Raw genomic sequence first — 6,242 nt, 5'->3', positions numbered from 1 at the left:
AGGGGGCACCTCTAGACACACAATTGATCAACGATCTTTTAGCCGTGTGTGGTGCCCCCCTCCACCATATTACACCTCAATAATATCGTAGCGATGCTTAGGTGAAGCCCTGCGTCGGTAGAACATCATCATCGTCACCACGTCGTCGTGCTGACGAAACTCTCCCTCAACACTCGGCTGGATCGGAGTTCGAGGGACGTCATCGAGCTGAACGTGTGCTGAACTCGGAGGTGCCGTGCGTTCGGTACTTGATCGGTCGGATCGTGAAGACGTACGACTACATCAACCGTGTTGTGTTACCTCAGGTGCCCCCCGGACCGCCTCTTTGCTCTATAAATACCACAATATTCCAGAAACCCTAGAACAAGCGTCGAAAATTCATCCAGCCGCCGCAGAGTCCAGAACCACCAGAACCAATCTAGACACCATCACGGATGGGTTCACCACTTCCATTGGTGCCTCTCCGATGATGCGTGAGTAGTTCTTTGTAGACTTTCGGGTCCGTAGTTAGTAGCTAGATGGCTTTCTCTCTCTCGCTGAATTCTCAATACAATGGTCTCGTGGAGATCCATATGATGTAACTCTTTTACAGTGTGTTTGTTGGGATCTGATGAACTTTGAGTTTATGACCAGTCATATCTTTTTATATCCATGAAAGTTATTTGAGTTTCTTTGATCTCTTATATGCATGATCTCTTATAGCCTCGTATTTCTTCTCCGATATTTGGGTTTATTTGGCCAAATTGATCTATTTGTCTTGCAATGGGAAGAGGTGCCCGGTAGTGGGTTCGATCTTACGGTGCTCGATCCCAATGACAGAAGGGGAACCGACACGTATGTATCATTGCTACTAAGGATAAAAAGACAGGCTCTATATCTACCGCCATATAGATAAACGGATCCTGTCTATATCATGTCATCGTTCTTATTGCATTACTCCATTTTTCCATGAACTTAATACACTAGATGCATGCTGGATAGCGGTCGATGTGTGGAGTAATAGTAGTAGATGCAGGCAGGAGTCGGTCTACTAATCTTGGACGTGATGCCTATGTAATGATCATTGCATGGATATCGTCATAATTATTTGAAGTTCTATCAATTGCCCAACAGTAATTTGTTTACCCACCGTTTGCTATTTTTCTCGAGAGACGCCACTAGTGAAACCTACGGCCCCCGGGTCTTTCTTCTCATATATTTGCCTTGCGATCAACTTTTCCTTTGCATTTTTATTCAGATATATTAAACAAAAAAAATACAAAAATACCTTGTTGTGTTTTATCTTTATTTATTTTATTTGGCGTTCGATCTATCAATCTACTACAATTTACCTCACGTCTGTTTGCCTATCTTGAGGCGCCGTACCCCTGAAGGGATTGACAACCCCTTTAACATATCGGGTTGCGAGGTGTTGTTGTTTGTGTGCAGGTGCTGTTTACGTTGTGTTGCTTGGTTCTCCTACTGGTTCAATACCTTGGTTTCATAACTGAGGGAAATACTCTACCATCGCTGTGCTACATCATCCCTCCCTCTCCGGGGAAATACCGACGTAGTTCCAGCTGCCATCAGGGTGTTACCACGAAGGCACACCAACGCCACGAAGGCTCACCCTATTCTCTCTTTGAGATAACACCACGAAGGCGATTCCTAACCACTAGTGGTAGACCTTGAGGTGGTCTCCAAACCTTCACAAACTTTTCTGGGGTGATCACAATGGTCGATTCCTCTCCGAATGACTCCTACCACCTAGGAGTCTCCAACCTCCAAGAGTAACAAGAACGATGGGGAAAAGCTCAAGACTTGCTCAAATCATGAATTCCTTTGGTGTAAAGAGGGGGGGAGTGGATCTATCACTTGAGTGGACAACTTCTCTCAAATGCTCTCAAATCCCTTAGGGATCTTAGATTTGGTGTAGGAGTGAGTGAGTGAGAGAGAGAGATGAAGGAAATATGCCCTAGAGGCAATAATAAAGTTATTATTTATTTCCTTATTTCATGATAAATGTTTATTATTCATGCTAGAATTGTATTAACTGGAAACTTAGTACATGTGTGAATACATAGACAAACAGAGTGTCACTAGTATGCCTCTAGTTGACTAGCTCGTTGATAAAAGATGGTTAAGTTTCCTAGCCATAGACATGAGTTGTCATTTGATAAATGGGATCACATCATTAGGAGAATGATGTGATTGACTTGACCCATTCTGTTAGCTTAGCACTTGATCATTTTAGTTTACTGCTATTGCTTTCTTCATGACTTATACATGTTCCTATGACTATGAGATTATGCAATTCCCGTTTACCGGAGGAACACTTTGTGTGCTACCAAACGTCACAACGTAACTGGGTGATTATAAAGATGCTCTACATGTGTCTCCGAAGGTACTTGTTGAGTTGGCGTATTTCGAGATTAGGATTTGTCACTCCGATTGTCGGAGAGGTATCTCTGGGCCCACTCGGTAATACACATCACTATAAGCCTTGCAAGCATTGTAACTAATGAGTTAGTTGCGGGATGATGTATTACGGAACGAGTAAAGAGACTTGCCGGTAACAAGATTGAACTAGGTATTAAGATACCGACGATCGAACCTCGGGCAAGAAACATAGCGATGACAAAGGGAACAAAGTATGTTGTTATGCGGTTCGACTGATAAAGATCTTCATAGAATATGTAGGAGCCAATATGGGCATCCAGGTTCCGCTATTGGTTATTGACCAGAGAGATGTCTCGGTCATGTCTACATAGTTCTCGAACCCGTAGGGTCCTCACGCTTAACGTTCATTGACGATATAGTATTTATGAGTTATGTATGTTGGTAACCGAATGTTGTTCGGAGTTCCGGATAAGATCCCGGACATGACGAGGAACTCCGGAATGGTCCGGAGATAAAGATTGATATATGGGATAATAGTGTTTGGTCTTCGGAAGGGTTCCGGAATTCATCGGAAGGTGTTCCGGATGTTTACCGAAATGTTTGGGTACGAGAACACTTTATTTGGGCCAAAGGGGAAAGCCCACGAGGCTTTTGGAAAGTGCAAAAGGAAGTTTCGCGGAGACCAGAGGCTAGACGCCAGGAACCCTGGCGTCTAGGGGGTAGACGCCGGGAACCCTGGCGTCTAGCCCTGGAGTCCGTGTAGGACTCTTGCCTTCCGGGCAAAACCGACTTTGAGGACGCTTTTACTCCAAGTTTTAACCCCAGGGCTCAACATATAAATAGAGGGGCAGGGCTAGCACCAAAGACACATCAAGAAACACCAAGCCATGTGCCGGCAGCCCCGTCCCCTCTAGTTTATCCATCGTCATACTTTTCGTAGTGCTTAGGCGAAGCCCTGCGGAGATTGTTCTTCACCAACACCGTCACCACGCCGTCGTTCTGCCGGAACTCATCTACTACTTCGCCCCTCTTGCTGGATCAAGAAGGCGAGGACATCATCGAGCTGAACGTGTGCTGAACGCGGAGCTGCCGTACGTTCGGTACTTGATCGGGACGGATCGTGAAGGTGTACGACTACATCAACTGCGTTGATAAACGCTTCCGCTTACGGTCTACGAGGGTACGTAGACAACACTCCCCCCTCTCGTTGCTATGCATCACCATGATCTTGCGTGTGCGTAGGAAATTTTTTGAAATTATTACGTTCTCCAACAGTCGCATCCGAGCCAGGTTTTATGCGTAGATGTTATATGTACGAGTAGAACACAAGTGAGGTGTGGGCGATACAAGTCATACTGCTTACCAGCATGTCATACTTTGGTTCGGCCGTATTGTTGGATGAAGCGGCCCCGACTGACATTACGTGTATGCTTACGCGAGACTGGTTCTACCGACGTGCTTTGCACACAGGTGGATGGCGGGTGTCAGTTTCTCGAACTTTAGTTGAACCGAGTGTGGCTACGCCCGGTCCTTGAGAAGGTTAAAACAACACTAACTTGACGAACTATCGTTGTGGTTTTTTATGCGTAGGTAAGAATGGTTCTTGCTCAGCCCGTAGCAGCCACGTAAAACTTGCAACAACAAAATAGAGGACGTCTAACTTGTTTTTGCAGGGCATGTTGTGATGTGATATGGTCAAAACATGATGCTATATTTTATTGTATGAGATGATCATGTTTTCTAACCGAGTTATCGGCAACTGGCAGGAGCCATATGGTTGTCGCTTTATTGTATGCAATGCAATCGCCCTGTAATTGCTTTACTTTATCACTAAGCGGTAGCGATAGTCGTAGAAGAAATAGTTGGCGAGACGACAACGATGCTACGATGGAGATCAAGGTGTCGCGCCGGTGACGATGGTGATCATGACAATGCTTCGGAGATGGAGATCACAAGCACAAGATGATGATGGCCATATCATATCACTTATATTGATTGCATGTGATGTTTATCTTTTATGCATCTTATTTTGCTTAGATCGACGGTAGCATTATAAGATGATCTCACTAAATTTCAAGGTATAAGTGTTCTCCCTGAGTATGCACCGTTGCGAAAGTTCTTCGTGTTGAGACACCACGTGATGATCGGGTTTGATAAGCTCTACGTTCAAATACAACGGGTGCAAGACAGTTTTGCACATGCGGAATACTCAGGTTAAACTTGACAAGCCTAGCATATGTAGATATGGCCTTGGAACACTGAGACAGAAAGATCGAGCGTGAATCATATAGTAGATATGATCAACATAGTGATGTTCACCATTGAAAACTACTCCATCTCACGTGATGATCGGACATGGTTTAGTTGATTTGGGTCACATGATCACTTAGATGATTAGAGGGATGTCTATCTAAGTGGGAGTTCTTTAAGTAATATGATTAATTGAACTTTAATTTATCATGAACTTAGTCTTGGTAGTATTAGCATATCTATGTTGTAGATCAATAGCTCGCGATGTTACTCCCCGTTTATTTTTGATATGTTCCTAGAGAAAAACTATGTTGAAAGATGTTAGTAGCAATGACGCGGATTGGATCCGTGATCTGAGCATTATCCTCATTGCTGCACAGAAGAATTATGCCCTTAATGCACCGCTATGTGACAGACCGATTGCAGGAGCAAATGCAGACGTTATGAACGTTTGGCAAGCTCGATATGATGACTACTTGATAGTTTAGTGCACCATGCTTTACGGCTTAGAATCGGGGCTTCAAAGACGTTTTTGAAACGCCACGGAACATATGAGATGTTCCAAGAGTTGAAATTAGTATTTCAGACTCATGCCCATGTCGAAAGGTATGAGACCTTTGACAAGTGCTTTGCCTACAAGATGGAGGAGAATACACTACAAAAAAAGACACATCCGTGACATTTTGGGCCGAGCGAAATTTTTTTCTGTCATACATATGACACTTCTATGACGATAATTGTGACAAAACCCAGTATCATCATAGATGTGGTGGGCTCCTACTTCTATGACAAAAAATCATGACAGAAAATGGGCTTTTCGTCCTGGGCGGGCCGGAGACGTAGCTGCATGACATTTTTTGGGCCGTCCATGACGAAAAAAACCGTGGTAGAAGCGAGGGCGAGGAAAATTTTGGGGAGTTCCCGGTTATGGTGGGAGGTCGGGGGCTGAGCGATGCACGTTTCTCTCGTACACGTAGGTGCGTGTGTGCGAGGCGTTGGCTCTAACTGAACCCGAGCGAGGCGTTGGGCTCTAACTAAACCCGAGAGATTGCACTGCAGGCTACGCGTTACTGAACCCAAGCGATCGATCGATGGCTGTTAACTGAACCCGATCGAGCGATTCCTTCGCTACTGCTGCTAACTGAAGCCGATCGATGCTGCCTCTAGGATGAACAGTGAGCGTTGCGGGGGGGGTCGGATGAAGAATGAGCAGTGGCGTTGCCTCTGGATGAACAGGACCCCGTGGTGTGGAGGGCTGGATGAACAGTAGACGGTGGAGGGGTGCCCGTGGAGGGGTGGTTGAACAGGACCCCATGGTGTGGAGGGCTGGATGAACAGTAGACGGTGGAGGGGTGCCCGTGGAGGGGTGGTTGAACAGTAGCCGGTGGAGTAGCGCGCGGTGGAGGCTGGATGAACAGGAGCCCGTGGAGGCTGGAGGAGGTCGACGGTAGCCTGTGGAGGCTGGAGGAGGTTGACGGTGGAGATGAACAGTATCCCGTGGAGTCCCGTTTTGCGGTATGCCACACCCTTCCCGATGAACAGGACCCCCGTTTCGACCGTAGGAGGTCCGTTTCGTCCGTTTTGCGGTACGCCACACCCCTCCCGATCAACAC

This window comes from Triticum aestivum, chromosome 7D, assembly GCF_018294505.1.
Source record: "Triticum aestivum cultivar Chinese Spring chromosome 7D, IWGSC CS RefSeq v2.1, whole genome shotgun sequence".
Classification (NCBI taxonomy): Eukaryota; Viridiplantae; Streptophyta; class Magnoliopsida; order Poales; family Poaceae; genus Triticum; species Triticum aestivum.
This window is presented reverse-complemented; position numbering follows the sequence as displayed.